This window comes from Mesocricetus auratus, unplaced genomic scaffold (genome assembly GCF_017639785.1).
Source record: "Mesocricetus auratus isolate SY011 unplaced genomic scaffold, BCM_Maur_2.0 Super-Scaffold_100676, whole genome shotgun sequence".
Classification (NCBI taxonomy): Eukaryota; Metazoa; Chordata; class Mammalia; order Rodentia; family Cricetidae; genus Mesocricetus; species Mesocricetus auratus.
Genome location: NW_024429266.1, coordinates 19,121,643 through 19,140,763, shown reverse-complemented (window position 1 = coordinate 19,140,763; position 19,121 = coordinate 19,121,643). Strand labels below are relative to the sequence as shown.

General features: G+C 40.2%; 1 protein-coding gene across 3 annotated transcripts in view; it reads left to right on the top strand.

The window, feature by feature from the left end:
- The first annotated feature begins 355 nt into the window (after positions 1–355).
- Positions 356–19,121, top strand: part of Aim2 (absent in melanoma 2) — a 49,697-nt gene continuing 30,931 nt past the window's right edge. For 2 of the 3 annotated variants that reach the window (XM_021231926.2, XM_040738450.1), the window contains exon 1: positions 356–478. The gene's annotated coding sequence lies outside the window, so the exon portion shown is untranslated. Of the gene's footprint in view, positions 479–5,697; positions 5,748–19,121 lie in introns of all 3 variants that reach the window. The other variant, XM_040738451.1, reaches the window with a different exon arrangement.

Below are 19,121 nucleotides of genomic sequence, written 5' to 3'. Positions count from 1 at the left end.
AGCCAGATAATATATTATTCCATAATCTCAGACATTCAAGTGGCATGGCATTTATTATTTTTAAAAATTATGTATGTTTTTTAAACTCTATTTCTTTTAGTTTATTAGGTATTATAAAAATATTTAAGTCCACTTAAAATTGTAGCCTACTTTTCCTTTTCATAGTTAAATTCTTAGAATTTAGGAAAGCGATGATTCATATGATAACTATCGTCATTTGAATATACACCAGCTGGTGGTTTGGAAGGTTCTGGGACTTTCAGGAAGTGGAGCTTCCTGAAGAAACCTTATTGGATGAAGTGTATCACTCAGGACAAGTTTTGAGAGGTGATAGGCTGTCTCACTTCTTCCTCTATTTCCTGTTTGAGCAAGAACTGAAATCGGCCAGTTTCCCGCCCTGCTTGGCGACCGGTGGTCATGCCTTCACTGTCGGCTGCTATATCTTCCCTGTGGTGTTGAAATCCACACTTTTGGAACTGTGAGTAAAAATAAACCCACTCCTTCCCTATGTTGCTTTTGGCCGTCATATTTTATTACAACAGAAAAAAAAAACAGTTCACTGATAACCTTTGTAGACTTATTGAAAATGTGCTAAGTACTTCTAAGTATTTATCAGGACTTTTCTACTTTTTTGCTTTTTTGGCTATGTGAAACTTTAGTTACTGAAGGAAGTGTTTTGTAATTTCCGACTATCACAGTAGGTTTGTCATTTGTTCGTGGAGAACTGTCAAGTTTTGCTTAGAGCTGTTGACTTTATTCAATGAGGTGCATACATGCTTAGAATTTTTATGTCACCTTGGTGACTTTAATGTTTAATCATTGTATAGCAGCTCTGTCCTTAATGACACTATTTGTCTTATAGTCTTCTCTGACAAATATTAATGTAACTGGCCTAACTTTTTTTTTGTGCTTCATGTCTGACTGATACATATGTTCACATTCTTTGCTTTCCTGTTATTCAGTGTTGTAATACCCTCAGTGTGTCTTTTGTAAACACCATGGTGCCTACAGTGGGTTTTAATCCAGCTAACATTCTTTTTAAATCTGGGAGTCTAATATATGTGTATTCTCTCACTTGAAATGTTTGATTTTTTTGTGTAACCATCTTTTCTATGATATTTCCTACCCATGTTTGCTTTCTTCTTTTTTAAAAAATATGCTTAAGAGTATTTATGCAGTGATGTATATTATGCTAGCCATGCTTTCATAAGTCCCATGTTATAAATTTTGTGGGCATAAGTCAGTTTTCATTAGTCAAGAATAATGCTTTTTTTGATGTAGTTTTTGGAGATATCATGCAAGATCAAGTTTACTACTTCAGTGAAGTGAACTTGCATACAGTTAGCTAAAGCTAACAATCCAGTGCCATTTAGTACATAGATGATACTGTGTACCTTCCCCTGAATCTAGAAACACTGCTTCTACTTATCTTCATAATTCATATGTCGCTTAAATGTTACCTTCTTAAAGAGCCATAGTCTAACTACTAATCTAAGTCATACCACATACCCCCCCAACCCACATCCTTATTGCATACTATGTACTGTATATATTTACACTTTGGGGAATAATAATGAAGAAATCTTATTGCACCAAATGATTGGTGACTCATTTCCTCAAAGATTTGCAAGATGCCTGACTGAACAGAATGAGCTGATGTATGAACAACTGCTTGATTTACTAGTTTATTTCTTAACTGCTGATCTTCTGTATTTTTTTCAAAAGGGATTTTAGATGGTTTTGCACCATAGGGATTGGCTGTTTAATGACAGACAAACTTGCAAGAAAAGTAGAGCAGAGTGCAGGTCCTTAGGGATCCTCCCATGAAGCAACTGTATGTTGTGGGGGAGGGGGAGAGAGGACCATCCTGCTGCAGTGGTTCTCAAGGGAGGACATGTTGGTACAGGCTTGGTACTGTGTGGTTTATAGAGCTCTATCTGCCATGCTACTTATTAAATCCTCACAATAGCATCTCCTATTATCTATATTTAGCTGATAGGGAACCAACCCCATCAGATAAATACAAATCAGGCAGTGGCAGAGCACATTACTCTCCTGGCTTGGTACCACATTTTTTTTTTACTAGAGTGTATTTCTAAGTTAAATCTGGAACCCACCTGTTAGATGTAGCTTTTGGAGATTCTTAAGAAGGTGTTCAAGCAACAGCAAGCAGTGACCTGATATGGAGCAGCTCAACATGAGGACAAGGCCTTAAGCATCTGCTGTCCAGAATCTAATGGAAAGGAATGGACATTTGCTGTAACACTTTCCTAAGAAGGAGAAAAATTCTCTCTGACATTTAAGTCTCTTGCAGTTTCTTGCTCTCCCCATAGCATGATAAATATAAACTTCAAACTATAATAATAGCATATATTGAGCACACCAGGTGTCAGGGCTGCTTCATGGATTTCAAGCTTTTGTAACTCAGTCACATCTCACATGGAGTCTATGCAGTAGGGACTATCAGGCAGATCTTCATCAAGGAACTAGAAATCACCTTTGCTCCCATCTGAGAGCTCGGAAGGGAAACGCATTGAACTCTAACCCAAGTGTTTTCTGTATCAGGAAAGTAGAGACTAACAGAAATATAAACAATTGCACACATTTAAATTAAGTAAATTAAATTCCAGTAGCTACATTAAAAACAAAAACAAATAACATCAACCCAATATGTTTGATTAAAGTCAAAAGTACCCAAAATATGTACTATGTCTTCAAAACTCTGGTGTGTGTTCTGTTCTCAGAGTTCATCAATTCTGATGATAAATTTTCATCTATATTTAAATTTATATTTATATATACTCAAAATTCACAAAATTTACAGTTGAAAAAGTAAGCTTATATATTCAAGTAATTTTAATCATACTGATTTTCTAGAAACTGATTTTAGTTTATGTTTTAATTAAAATTAAATGCAATATAAAATTCAGTCCTCTCAGCTGCACACTTAAAATGTTTGAGAGCCCTGTGTAGCTGCTATATGCAGGGTACTCTAGATTTAAGCCTGTTTTCTATTTGTTTATTAATTGATTGATTTCTGAAGTGCATTGTGTGTTATATGTATTTGTGTGTGTGTGTGTGTGTGTGTGTGTGTGTGTGTGTCTCCATCTTATTTTTTAACGTAGGATCTCTTCTGAACCTGGAGTTCAATGATTTGGTTAGGAATGGTAGCCATAGAACTCCTGGATCTACCCATCTCTCTCTTCCCAGTTCTGGAACTGCAATGTGTTACACATGCTCAGCTTTTAACTTGGGTGCTGGGGTTCCAAATTCATCTCCTCACTTGAATGTCAGGCAGGTTACTGACAAAATCATATTCCTAGCCCTTATAATTCACCTCTGCTTCAGTTGCAGTAGAAAAGAACTCTTATCTTCTGGCCCTGCCCCAACTGCCCAATCCTCGAACTGTCTCTTTCCACGCCATAATATCAGCACTGTCTCTTCACATTCTTCTTTAACATGCAACTATGTGACCCTGCACAGATCCTATTGTCTGCTTGGAGAAATGTGAAAAGCTTTGCAAAAGAAAACAAAAACAAACTGCAGATAAAAAAGTCAAGATGAGATATATGGATATATATATCTCCCAGAGGAAAACAGTAGCCAGAACAGATTTTCTACCAGACCTCTGGGATTAATGAGGTTCCAAACTAGCTTCTGAAATTTTTTTTGAAAACCTCCACATCCTTTTTTGTTGGTATGACTGATTCGGGGAAAGAGAAACATACACAAGAAATTGGAGAGAGAAAAAAAACAGTTTAAAAATTCTCTTGATCTTGCATTTGTCCTTTGGGGAGGTGACTGAAGTAAAAATAAGAATAGAGGCAAAACCTGCTGGACAATGCTAAGAAAAGGAATCAGTTGTGAGCCTTTTTCCTTGCTTATATTCTGGTCAGAGCTGAGCACTAATTTAAAAATAGAGACAAAGATTATTTTGGTCATTTTATTTCTGTATGCATGCCATGTCTGAAGCTAAAAGTAACAGGCAGTTTCTCTCTATGCTCTATGCTCCCATGCTCTATGACCTACCGGAGTGAATGGAGGAAGGAGGTGGTTTCTCTGCAGACTGACCTGGATCCCAGGATCTGGTCTTTTTGTTATACACTCTGTGAGATTAGGCTCCGTTGATGATTATTGTGGATACAAACTGATTGACTTGGTAGACCGGGAAAACAGCCAAGGAAACTGGAAATCATGAGTCTGTGTGAACCCATCCGACTTCTTTGTGCCCTGTATGCAGATGAGACAGCCTATAGTGACTGAATCCTCTTTAGGTTGGGCAAAGCTGGGAGGAGACTCACAGACAGTAATCACATCCAGGTGCCTTGCCCTTTGGGTTAGCGAAGATTTCCACTTTAGTTATCTCACTTGAGCTCCTGAAGTAGAAGTGATTGGCCTGATTTTTCATATGATGGCATTGAGATTCAGGGGGACCAGGTAGCACACTCGGGACACAGGGCCAGCTAGGCATAGAGTTGCAAACCCATCTTGTCTTTGATCTCAGAACCTTCCACACAAGCCATGATTCCTTTTCAAAAAATCTGAATTTACTTGATGCATATCTATTGTGGAGTTAGTTCTTTCTTTCCACTTTTACATGGCAAATGCTTTACCTGTTGAGCGATCTCTCCAGTCTCACATTTGCTTCTATAGGTTAATTCGTATGGAAAAGAACACATTATCCTGATTCACAGTTGTAGAGGAAGCCTTCTAAGATACTAGACTTCTAGGCCTAAGACAAATGCAAACTCAGATTCAGATGGATTTTATAGTCATTTGTCTTTATTAATCCCAGCCTCTACCTTTTATCTGAGTCCATCTAGTTCTGCCCTGCTGGCTGTTGTCACTTTCCTATCTATTCCATGTGTTTCTTCTTTTTCTCTTCCTATTGTCCCCTTTGGATGTTCAGTATATGTTTTGTGTGTATTAAGATTATGATAAATATCAGGAAAAGAAAGGTGAATAAAATGTTATTCTTTGAGTCAAAACCCAAACCAAAACAATCTCTTCAGGGTGCCAAGTCAATTTTAAAACTGAGAATTTCCGAGAGGGAACAGCAGTGGAGACGGTGTTAGGAAAGAAGGAGGAAGAAGGCATTCAGAATGGTCCTGTTAAACTGGAGCTCCATGTGAGCCAGGCCTACAGTGCTGAGTGTGTACCTTTGTCATGTATTCTGAGGAAGATCAGGGGCAGCCTCTGCTTGATGGCTTCCTTACTGTGACATGCACTGACTAGCGTTAATTGCTAGGTGACTTGAACAGTGTTTCCAGGACCAGGCACAGAATGGTATGATAGCACGTAGGAGGAGAACAGCACTACAGACCTATGATAAACCACGAGAGGAGTCCTGAACTGTGCATTGCAGGGGGTGCCCTGGCCTCATGTCATAAATGTTGTCACCACCTTGTTTCACAGCAACAACATTTTAACCACCAGACCAGCACTAGGTTGCTTCCAGGTTATGGGTATTGCAAATAATGCTGCTATGAACATAGTTCAATGGATGTCCTTGTGGTATGAATGTGCATTCTTTGGGTATATGCCTAATAGTGGAATTGCTGGATCTTGAGGTAGACTGATTCTCATTTTCCTGAGAAACTACCATACTGATTTTCAAAGTGGCTGTACAATGGAGGAATGTTCCCCTTTCCCCACATCCTCTTCAACATAAACTGTCATTGGTGTTTTTGATTTTAGCCATTCCGACAGGTTTAAGATGGTATCCCGGACACAGAAAGAAACACATGGTATGTACTCACTCATAAATGGATATTAGACATAGAGCAAAGGATAACCAGCCTACAATCCACAATCCCAGAGAAGCTAGGAAATAAGGAGGACCCTAAAAGAGGCATACAAGGATCCCCTGAGAAGGGTAAAATGACAAGATCTCCTGAGTAAATTGGGAGCACAGGGGCAGGACGGAGAGAGATACAAGGAAGAGGAAGGGAGAAGAAGATGGTGGAGGAGAACATGAAGAAGCAGGAAGGTCGAGTTGGAGGAAGAACAGAGAATGAGAGCAAGGAAAGAGATACCTTAATAGAGAGAGCCATTATGGCCTTAATAAGAAACCTGGCACTAGGGAAATCTCCCGGAATTCACAAGGATGATCCCAACTAAGAATCTATACAATAGTGGAGAGGCTACCTTAAATGCCTTTCTCCAATAATGAGATTGATGACTACCTTAAATTCCATCACAGAGCCTTCTCAGTAGCTGATGGAAGCAGAAACAGAGAGTCACAGCTAAGCACTGAGCCAAACTCCTGGAATCCAGTTGTAGAGAGGGATGAGTGATGAGCAAAGAGGTCAAGACTGTGATGGGGAAACCCACAGAAATAGCTGACCTGAGCAAGTAGGAGCTCATGGACCCCAGTCTGAAAGCTGGGGAAACAGAATAAGACCAAATCAGGCCCCCTGAATGTGGGTGTCAGTTGGGGGTCTTGGGCAGTCTATGGGATCTCTGGCAGTGGAACCAATATTTATCCCTAGTGCAGGAAAGGACTTCGGGAGTCCATTCCCTATGGAGGGATGTTCTCTCAACCTAGATACATGGGAGAGGGTCCAGGTCCTGCCCCAAATGATGTGACAGACTTTGATGATCCCCCATGGAAGGTCTCACCTTCCCTGGGGAGTGGATGGGGTTGGATGGAGGGATAGTGGGGGAACAGGAGAATGGGAGAGACAGGTAACTGTAATTAGTATGTAAAATCAGGTTGTTTTTTTTTTAATTTTTTTATCATTTTTTATTTTAATTTTAAATAGCTTGTTTTACATGTCAATCCCAGTTCCCTCTCCCTCCCCTCCTCCCACACTCCCCTTCCACCCTCCCTCCCACCCTATTGCCAAATCCTTCCACATAGGGGATATCTAGAGTCTATCATTTTACTCTTGGTAGGGTCAAGGCACTCCCCCTAAGAGTCCAGAGGTTGTTTTTAATTTAGATAAAAATAAGAATCTGTGCCCTAAGAGCCTGCTCTGTTTCTTAGCTCCCCCCTTGTGAAGGACTTGATGTTAGCATGCTTCCAAGGTCATTCAAAAATCAGGTTCTAGAATTTTACAAGTGTATCTTGAAAGCAACTTGTACAGTGTCTGATGATAAGAAAATGTCTCTTTTATAATGCAGTTTCATATCTGTAGGTCTGTTGTCAGGTCCAAGGTTTTGCCTATAGCTTTCTGTGTTTCTGCGTCATAGCATCTCCACTGTGCTGTGGTTTGGCTAAGTGCTCTACAAAAGGCCCCGTGTCAGCATCTTGTAGCTCTCTTGCAGGTGGTCAAGCCTTTAGGAGATGGAACCCGTTGGGAGTAATATCAGTGGGGTCATTTCCCAAAAGCAGATATTGGGCACATGATCTCTCCTACCATCCCCTTCTTTCACTTCCTATCAATATGATGTCAATGAATGCTTTTGTCATATGTCCCCACGAGGACAGACTGTGCCACTACCATCTCAAAATGGTGGGGCCAGTTTGTCATGAACTGAAACATCCAAAACTGTAGGGACAAAGAAAATTTCTTCTTTGTAGCTTGATTACATCAGGACTTTTGTTATGACAGCAGGATACTACCTAACAGAAACGCCATCTGGACGAGGAAGAGATGGGGATGAAGAGGGAGAGCAGGATGAAGCAGCTATGACATCAGAGCCCTCTACCTCTCATTTGTTTGAACACACAGACATGCACATGCACACATACACGCATGCACGGTACAACTCACACGCAATGGCTATAGTCAAGAGACTTGCTAAACATAAAGGATCTTCTCCCAAGTGGGGCTGGGTGCTGCCTAGAAGGGCAGAATAGGCCAGTGGCCACACAGGGATAGCCGGTCTCAGGGACTATACGACTACACAGTTTAGTGGTTTCCCTGAGGTTGAGAGAAAAATCTAACTTTCAGTTTCCTTTAGTTCAAAGATTTTTTTCTTGTAATCTGGAAGAGAAGCCTGGGGATTCCCTACTTCCCTTCATTTCATCTTTTTTTTCTGTAAGGTTTCTTTCTTTCTTTTTTAACTTAAATTAGAAAAAGTTTGCTTCACATGTCAATCCCAGCTCCTTCTCCCTCACTTCCTCTCCCATCGCCCTTCAACCCTCCCCCAATCCCTCCCTCAACCCCTACTCTACTCTCCAAAGAGGGTGAGGCCCTTCATGGGGGATCTTGAAAGTCTGTCATATGATCCGGGGTAGGATCTAGACCCTTCCCCATGTGTCCTTGTGGAGACAGCATCCCTCCACGTGGAATGGGCTCCCAAAGTTGATGACAGGGATCAGTGCTGATCTATTGCCCAAGGCCCCATAGAATGCTGAGGCCTCCTCACTGACACCCATGTTCAGGGGGTCTGGATCAGTCCCATGCTGGCTTCTCAGCTATCAGTCTGGGCTCTATGAGCTCCCCCTTGTTTAGGTCAGCTGTTTCTGTTGGGTTCACCTGCCAAGTCTTAACCCCTTTGCTCATCTCTCCTCCCTCTCTGCAACTGCGTTCCAGGAGTTCAGTTCAGTATTTAGCTGTGGGTGTCTGCCTCTGATTCCTTCAGTCACTGGTTGAAAGCTCTAGGGTGACACCCAAGGAAGTCATCAATCACATCATCAGGGAAGGGCACTTAAGGTAGCCTATCCACTATTGGTTAGATTGCCAGTTGGTGCCATCCTTGTATGTCTCTGGACATCTCACTAGTGCCAGAGCTCTCTTCAAACCTATAAATGGCTCCTTCTATTATGGTATGTCTCATCCTTTTCTCCTCTATTCTTCCCCCGAATCAACTTTCCTGCCCCCCTGTCCTCTTCTCCCCTACTCTTCACACCCTCTTTTCCCCCCAGCTTCTTTATTTCTTCCCCCGCCCTGTGTTCCCAATCCCCTCAGAATATTCTTTCTTGTTCCCCTTCTCTGGGTTACCATGCATATCTCTCTTATGTTCCCATTTTCTGAGCCTTGGAATTGTTTCATCCAAAGAGATCCAATGTCTAGGAGCTCACTGAGCATGTAGAAGATTTAAGGGCGAAGGGGGTACTGGTTTGGGGTGTGGTTTGCGTTTTCTGTGGGACATATTTTTATTTTTGGCTCCTTTGTGGTGGTTTTTGTTGTTGTTGTTGCAAAAAAGTCTTTTGAATCTTTGAGCATCTTCCTTGTACCACGGAATCCATCCTTTCCTTCATGACTGGCAACACCCTGGCCATACATTTACAGTGCCAGGAGAAGCTACAGAGTCCTGGCAAGCTCTGGTTCTCACAGGGAACTGGGTGCCTGTGCTGGCCTGAAACTGCTGCTGACAGCTCCGTGTTTGATCACATGCTGTGAAAGTGTTAGTGGGCCAGAGGAGTTAGGAAGTGTTTAGAGAAGCAATCTAGTCAAGAAACAATTTTAAAATGTGGGTTACTGCTAGAAAACAAGGCTGCAAAAAATATCAGCAAAATCTGCAAAAACCTGAGGTAGAAATTAATGGCATTTCATTTACATCCTGGATTATTTTACCTCTGGCATACATTGCTGTCAGACATTTCCTAAGCTTAGTAAATGAACTGTGTCATTGTGGGAAGTGGTATTTTGACAATTTCCTGTTTCTCTTTAAAATATATCTGCTAAATAGTCTTTATGTGTTTATTTTGTACAAGAATCAGACAGCCAAGCAGCATGCTTGAGGCCAGTGAACGTAAGGACCAGGACTTGAAGATATACACACACATTCAAATTCTTGCTCTTCCTATGATAGCATTGTTTCCTTTGAATCACAGATGGGAGAGTTTAGATAGCTGATTCAAGAATGATCTTTTTTAGCATTTGGTAGCATTATGGATAGATAACACCAGCCCATGCATGAGGATCTAAACAAAGCTAATGCTGTTTCAGGAACAATGCCCTTTCTCTTGGTATCAGTCTTCCCAGAGTTCAGACCCAAACTTGACTGGGGCACTTGACAATATGCATAAAAATGAACATGTGTGAAGAGATATTTCAAAGTTTATTGTGACTTATTGTAATCCACACCTAATTCAATACTATACAGTTTCTTCTCAGCTTGGTCCCTTCTCTCATCAGTCTATTAACTATGACATGACAGCTAACTTTCATAGCTACCTGCCTGAAGTATTAAACTGACGTTTATATGGTTTTCTTTTCCATGGTTCTACCTCTTTAGGGAATTCTTAATAATATATAAATTAGACTATTTCTAATTAGGTGATTAAAATTTCAAATGTTTCTTGCTATTACAGATTGCCTAATATTCATTATGCTATTTTTAGAGTTGGTTCTTCTACTGCAAAGCAAGCATGGAGTCTTAAAGATATTAGGTCACACAGACTCTGTGTTGGGCATGATGGTCTAGGTACAAGGTGATCTAGGTACTTTTCAGTATAGACTGCAATAAGAAAGACCAAAAAAGGTGCAGGTTAAAGTAGAATGTCTCTTAGGATATACAGCTGCAAACTGGAGAAATCTGAAGCACTTGTTCATGAACAGAGGCCCAGAGGTCCCAATGGCAGATGTAAGACACCATTCCTTCTACACCAGAATTCTTGATGCCGGGCCTGGTTGGCTCACAGAGCCAACCCTGTTGATTGCAATTGACCCTTGAAAAGCACTTTCCATTCAGGCTTCTTATATATTCTACCTTGACAGCTATCTACAAATTCTTTCCAATAAAGAAGAAAACAGGGCATATCTGAAAGTTTTCTTCTTTTGAGTTTAGATTAAATAAATGAATCATGGTAAATTGTAGGACACTCATACCAAAATAGTCAATCTTTCCATAATTATATTAATTCACAGACAGTATTGAAAATCACTTGGCAAGAGTTTCACATTCTCAACAGTGGGACTGCAAGTGGTTTTTATCCTACTTTTGTTTGTCTAAATTTTCTCATTTTTAAAGCTTTGATTTAAATTGCTTTTGTAACAAGAACAAAGGTAAGAACAAGTGAACTTAATAAAATAAATGGTAAAACACAAGAAAATTGTATGGTTTTTTGAGAATTTATACTTCTCTCTTTTTCTAGCATAAGCAACACAGAATAACCTACTGACAATAAATTATAGGTACAAAGCAGACAGTTAAAAACAATCCTCAACTTTGGAAAATTGATTTGAAAATGTAAACTTTCACAAATAACTTTTTTAAAAAAAAGACAGGGCTATTTAGCTGACAAGTCACCAACAATTTCCAAAGAATTCCTTCACCAAGTATATTGTTTCTAAAAATAGTTGACTCCTGCACAGAAATACACATAATAATGATAAGCACTTTAAGATGTAAAGATGCAAGTGTGTCTGGACCCAGCACCTGGCTCAGGATCAGAATTGTATCAGGACTCCTAAGGTCTCCGTGTTGGCTTCTACTCCCATCCACTTTCTGCCTCCCTGAGATGCCTGAGTGCTGTGAATTGGTATCACTCTGTATCATTAAATAATATGCTATTTTTATACATTTTAAAAGGGAGACATTATTATATATAGTACTATATATGATTCTTATATTTAATATATATTCTTATATATATATATATATATATACTTCATTTTACAGATAATGGTATTCTCACCCCATGTTGTTTGTAGCTCATTTTCACCTGTATCATATAGCACTCTCTGAAGATAATATAATCTTGTCTTTCTTTCTCTTTCTATTTCCCATTGCCCTCACTGCTTCTCTGTATTGTTTTTGGAGGCTGTCGGTCTAGCCTGGCCTCGAACTCACAGACATCCGCCTGCCTCTGCCTCCCGAGTGCTGGGATTAAAGGTGTGCATCACCACCTCCCGGCAGAACATGTATATTTTTAAAATTAGTAGATTATTTCACATATATCTCAAACAAGTTGCAGCTCCTTGTGCCATCAACAGTTTGATTTAGAAGATATGTACGGGTTAGAGAAATGTCTTCAGTAGACTGCTTACTGTGCAACATGAGAACCTGCAGTTAGAATTCCAGAACAAACAAACACACAAACAAAGAAGTTAAGGATAATCCACACCTGCTTGGAAAACAAACACAGTTGGAATCCTGGGGCTAGTTGCACACCCTTTGTAGCTGGAACAGCAAGTTCCAGGATGAATGAACAATTCAGTCTCAAATATAAGATTGGGGGAGATTAAGGAAGATACCCAACATGGATATCTGGGTATGGAGGAACTCACTTACACATGCATGTGTGGTGTATGTATGTATGTATGTATGTATATGTATGCATGTATGTATGAGTGTATATACATGTACATATATATCATGCACACACACACACACAGAGAGAGAGAGAGAGAGAGAGAGAGAGAGAGAGAGAGAGAGAGAGCGAGAGAGAGAGCACTCCACCAAACTTCAGGAAATTCAGATGTTTTTAATTCTATACAGTTGGGGTAGGAGTAGAATGCTTGATTTTTAGACTTATATATGCCATTACTAACCTTGTTCCATTAATAAATGTCACAAAATTGTGAGTGTGTTAATGTCCTTTTGGAATTTCACTGCTTCAGAAACAAATTGGGAGTATGATCAATATTTCAGACTCTGACTTCAGTCTGTTTCTTTTCTGTCTTAGGCAGGGACCCTGTCCTCTCTGCACCTGCACTGTTAGAGTGTGGGTTCAACAGCTGTTCCCATTCCTGGGATTTGCACTGGAGATTCATTCCTCTCTCAGCTTGCTGACATGGTGCATCTGTATTTATTCACCCTCCTTACTCAATTCGTGTCTTTCCCAAAGATAAGAACCTCAGCTTGATAGGGGTTGGGCAGATAACTTACAAAAATCTCTCTTCTGTGTGGTTATGGGAATGCTTTGAGAAGTTTAGTTTATGCCTATTTAGAGTTTTATTTATATCTATCCCCATAACCTCTTGATGCTTGTATAGTCATGGAGTCACATCATCTAGTACATCACCTAGTTATTTTCAGTCTCTGCAATATAGTGAACTGTTTTTGTGTCTTTTTTATGATTAGTATCTTAGTTTTACATGTTCAGATTGTACTGACATACTTTACCTTAACATTGTGTCAAGATATATAGCCATTTATTTAAATCTGTGCCTGTATCTCTATTTCCATGGTAAATACCATGATGTAAAATGTATGCAGTTACATGAACATGAACATGAACATACATATGTGCACAGACACAGACACACAAGTACATGGACACATAGATTCACCTTCCTTCATATGCACACATACACATGGACACACATGCACATGTATAGATCCACTTACCCATACACTCATACACATATACCTAGAAGTGCAGAACAGGTACACACATGCACATACATGCACATAGCTATTTATGTATGAACATTCTATATTCACTTGCATGCATATGTATATACACATATAACATATGTCTACATGTACACAGATACATCCCACGCTGATATAACTGTACACATACATGTGCACACATAGACACAAACCCCTTCATACACCCACATGCATACCCACACACAAAAATCCACACACAGCAATATACATGCACAAACACATTCATATATACACACGCATTCACACATATTCACAATCAAACCATTATGTGTACACACAATCAACACCCGTGCATGAACCAAAATACAAGGGTACATATACAAAGATACTAAGAGTTTTCATGTTGACAATGTGAAGTACATATACAAAGATACTAAGAGTTTTCATGTTGACAATGTGAAGTACATATACAAAGATACTAAGAGTTTTCATGTTGACAATGTGAAGTACATATACAAAGATACTAAGAGTTTTCATGTTGACAATGTGAAGTACATATACAAAGATACTAAGAGTTTTCATGTTGACAATGTGAAGTAAAGCTTAGAAAGTATCTAAATCTCTATACAGACGCAAAAACCAAAGAAATAGAAAAGGGCAGGATATCCAAGTGTCAATATGCATGAAAATATTACAATGGCAAAGCTATGAAATATGAAGTAAACACTTCAAATAGGATACAAGGAGGAATGACTCATAGATTTTAATATTTACACCATTTACCTCCTCATATGCTTCTGGACATCATATCCATGTACCTTCTGGTATGTGTCAATCGTGCAGTCTTACCCTTTAGGTAAAGTGACAGTATTTGTGATCCAACTGAAGTTATGAGTGTAGAATATCTTATTCAGTCAAGTTTCCAAGACACAGATGCTGAGATTTGCCTGTGGGAGTCCCAGGAGCATTTGTAAATAAGAGCATAAAACTGCATGGACTGAGGGAGAAGGTGAACTCACATGAATTCATAATGGCAGCTGTAGAAGTCCCCTGTCATTCCCTCAGGCTTGGATGGCTTCTCAAGCTGGGACAACCTTTCCATAAGCTTGCCTTCAAACTAACTACAGGCAGTGGTGTGACCTTAGGCAAGGTGGCTGCCTTTGCAGACGCTGATTCTGGTACATAACTCAACCATTGGCAGCAAGTACTCTTAGCTGGGGGGGATGAGCACTGGGCTATGGGACTGGAGGATCTGGGTGGTGAGAATTTCCAGTGCAGTTACTATAAAATAGAAAGTTACTGAACCACAGGCAGTTAGAATAAGTATGACCAGACAGTTGGGGTGGGCTGAAAGTAATTTGTGTAAGTCCTAGAAAAATAAGTTCATGGTAGCAACTTTGTCTTGGAGTGGCCATTTTGGGGTGGGCTGGTATGTAACTTAAAGAGCTGAGCAGAGACCTCCTGGCTTTTGTTTTGTGTTATCTAGAGAAGAAGGTAATGGAACTAGGGAAAGAATGAAGAGTTAGGAAATGCTGGTCAGAGACCGAGCAGGGAAGCCTGGGGGTTGTAAGAGGGAGCTAGCTGAGCCAGCTGAGGGAAGTCTTTTAGTAGACATCTACTTTCCATCTCCATGCAGCTGTTTTCATCCTTGCTCAGAGCTCAGTCCATTCACTTCCTACCAGGAAGCAGTGTGGGGCGGTGTGGGAAGGTGTGAGAGTTTCTGCTTGCAATTTCTCCTTGCCCAAGTTCAGGATTTTTTCTATAATTCTTTTACTAATATGATGGTAGGCCATGCACATAACAAACCTAAGCTTCTGTTTGCTCATCTTCAAAATGGATGTGACATTACTTTGCATGCTTGTGAGGAGTGTCATTAATAACTTGAAACAAAGATCGTAACCATCAAAGTTAGAGGCTCAGGGTTGCTGGTCTCTCAAGCCAAGAAAAGCCAACTAGACTGAGAAAATCATGTCATGTGTGTGACAACCCCTAATTATCCTTCTAAAGGAGAATTTTGTATCATCTTTGAATAAAAGACAAAGAAAGGAGGATGATTAGGTCATAGACTTAATCATAAAATGTGAAAAATGGATATTATGTATATATGTGTTGTAGCTATCAACACAGAGGACAGGCAGTTGGTATTTGGACAACACAGCTTCATTGACATTGGGGTGAGGTGTTGGATACTCATCTGCAGGAGCACATTTCTTAAAATTTAATTATAGAAAAAGACTGAAGCCCTTGACATCACAAATCAATAGATGACAGACCAGATTGGCTCATTGGAATCCTTGTGTGTCACATACCTTTTTATTTGTGGTGGTCAGTTATGTCACTTGATTTATAAAACATCAAGAAGACACAGGAATCAGATGCCAGAGACAGAGATTTTATGTTGCATGCACACACACAGACAGACACACAGACACACACACGCACACACACACGCACAGCCACATGCACACACGCAAAACACACCTCACTTTGCTATGTTTGTTAGGGCCAATTCAGGCATCTGGACATTCAGTTAGCCTGAGTATGTCCAAATGACTCCGTGTCTGTCTTCACCCTTCCTTGCCCTTCCGTGCATCCAAAAGCACTACTCTGCTTTATCACCACCTGCATTAACTCTTCTCATAATTTTGTAATGTTTATCCTGCCTGACATGGTAGGTGAGAGGCAATCATAAGTAGAAAGTTTCTAATTATGAAAGAAAATGCAGCAGAAGAACCTGTCTTTTACACATAGAAATGGCGTGATGGGTTATTATCATTAAAATCTCATTAGCAAATGATTTATAAATGTCGAGCTGTAAACCTGTTCTCACTCCCAGGTACCCTCAGTACAGGGATGGTCCTTTCACACAGAACTCATTTACAGGATCAGAGGTCAGCTGAGACCCCTTAATGTTTGCCATGTCCCTACCCTCACCTCTGACTCATTCTTGTCACTAATGTTATTAGTATGATGAGGCTGAGCAGACAGAGAGGTTCAAGAAAGAGAGAAGTATCTCTTTTTTATTTATTTTTAATTTATTTTAGAAACATTATTTTACATATCAATCTCCCCATTCCCTCTCCCTCCCATCCTCCCATGCGCACACCAACCCCCCAACCCACCCACCACCTACTCCCCAGGTTATTGAGGCCTTACACTGGGGATCATCAAAGTCTGTCACATCATTTGGGGAAGAGCTTTGGTCCTCTTCTGTGTATCTGGACTGCAATAGTATCCTTCCATAGGGATTGGGCTCCCAAAGTCCATTTGTTCACTAGGGATAAACACTGGATCAAAGACCATGACATAAATCCAGCCACACTGAACCTCTTAGAAGAAAAAGTGGGAGGTACCTTTGAACGAATTGGTACAAGGAGACTGCTTCCTGAACATAACATCAGTAGCACAAACACTGAGATCAACAATTAATACATGGGACCTCCTGAAACTGAGAAGCTTCTGTAAGGCAAAGCACACAGTCAGCGAGACAAAAAGGCAACCCACAGATTGGAAAAAGATATTCACTAACCCCACATCTGACAGAGGGCTGATCTCCAAAATTTACAAAGAACTCAAGAAGCAAGTCTCCAAAACACCAAAGGATCCAATTAAAAAGTGGGGGACTGAACTAAATAGATAATTCTCAATAGAGGCGTATGAAATGGCTGAGAGACACTTGAGAAAGTGCTCAACATCATTAGCCATTAGGGAAATGCAAATCAAAACAACTCTGAGATACCATCTTACTCCTGTCAGAATGGCTAAAATCAAAAACGCCAATGACAGTTTATGCTGGAGAGGATGCGGAGAAAGGGGAACACTCCTCCACTGCTGGTGGGAGTGCCAACTCATACAGTCACTATGGAAATCAGTATGGAGATTCCTCAGGAAAATGGGACTCAGTCTACCACAAGACACAGCAATTCCACTCTTAGGCATATACCCAAAAGATGCCCATTCACACAACAAGGATGTATGTTCCATTATGTTCATAGCAGCATTATATATAATAGCTAGATTCTGGGAGCAACCTAGATGCCCCACAACTGAAGAGTGAATAGAGAAAATGTGGTACATTTACACAATGGAGTAATACTCAGCGGAAAAAAAAAACAATGGAACCTTGAAATTTGCAGGCAAATGGAAGGCACTAGAGGAAGCCATCCTGAGTGAGGTAACCCAGATACAAAAAGACAAACATGTTATGTACTCACTCATATATAGATTTTAGATATGGATTAGGGGAGTGTCAGCCTACAATCCCAGGGCCAGTGAGTCTGGGAAACAGGGAGGTTCCCAAGAGAGATGCATGATATCCCAGAGAAGTGGAATGAGCCAAGGTCTCCTGAGCAGATTGAGAACATTGGAGGAGGGGAGAGAGAGCCAGGAAAAAGAGAGAGAGATAAGAGGAGGGGAGAAGAAGGTATGGTGGAGCAGGAAGGTTTAGTTGACGTAAGAATAGAGGAGAGCAGGATGAGAGATACCATAATAGATGGAGTCATTACAGGCTTGAGGAGAGAGCTGACACTAGTGAGATCTCCAGAGATCTACAAGGATAACACCAGCTGGCAAACTAAGCAATAGTGAAGAGACTATATTAATAGCTCCTCCTTGATGATAAGGTTGATGACTACCTTATATGACATCCTAGAACCTTCATCCAGTGACTGATGGAAGCAGAGACAGATACCCACAGCTAAATACTGAACTAAACTCCTGGAGCCTAGTGACAGAGATGGAGGAATGATGAGCAAAGTGGTCAAGACCATGATGGTGAAACCCACAAAGACAGCTGAACAGATAAGAGGGAGCTCTTGAATCCCAGACTGATGGCTAAGAGGCCAACAGGGGACTGATCCAGACTCCATGAATGTAGTCTCAGTGAGGAGGCCACAGAAATCACTGGGACCTTGTGTAGTAGATCAGTGTTTACCATGGTGTGTGAATGAACTTTGGGAGCCCATTCCAAATAGAGGGATGTTTTCTCAGCCTGGACACATGGGGAAGGGCCTAGGTCCTGCCCTGGATGAAATGACAGACTTTGGAGATGCCCCCAAGGAGGGCATCACCCTCCCTGGGGAAGGATATGGGGATGGGATGGGGGTTGGGCGGACTGGTAGAGGGACAAGGGAGGAAGGGTGGGAGAGGGACCTGGGATTGACATGTGAAGCATTCATGTTTCTAATTTAAATAAAAACATATATTGAGAAAAAAAGTAAAACTAGAATCACGTAGACTCTTGATTAAGGCTGCCTGGGTTTTAACTGTGCCTTCAAAGCGAATTTGAAATACAACTTCAAAGTTAATTGTGAGGAGTTTCCTTAAACTCTTTGTGCCCATGATACATACAGAGAAGCATAAGAGTACGGACTCTAAAATCTGAGATTTCTAGGTTTGAGTCCTATCTCTACCACTCAGTAGATTGTTTAGGGCCTTTGTTCCTTGATTTCTTATCTAGAAAACAGAGGTGGTAATAAGGATTAAATAATACTTCTGATTAAGTGTCTAGAATATGGTGTACCCACCATAAATTGTTATTATGATCTTCATTGTACATTATAATCATTTCCCTGGTCCTCATCATTCTTGACTTCTATCCTTACATCACTTTATAATTGAGAAAATATAAATATGAAATATTAGAAAACAGAAATGCTTCTAAAAACACAAAAATGTATTTGTTTCCTGCTTACAAGCATGATTACATCAATCATTAAGTTCTATAGATACAGAGGAAGCACTAGAGTAAATCATGGAAAGTCAATTTTGCTTTCATCTCTCTACTACTAAGAACTTTGCCTTGACAAACTTACTCTACCTCTTTTGATTATAAAAAGAAATGAGGCTAGACTAAATAGTTAATCTCTTTAAAAGTTCTTCCCAAAATGTTCCTAGTGACTATACACATTTTATGTGGTATCTGAAAAATACCTAAAAATAAAAAG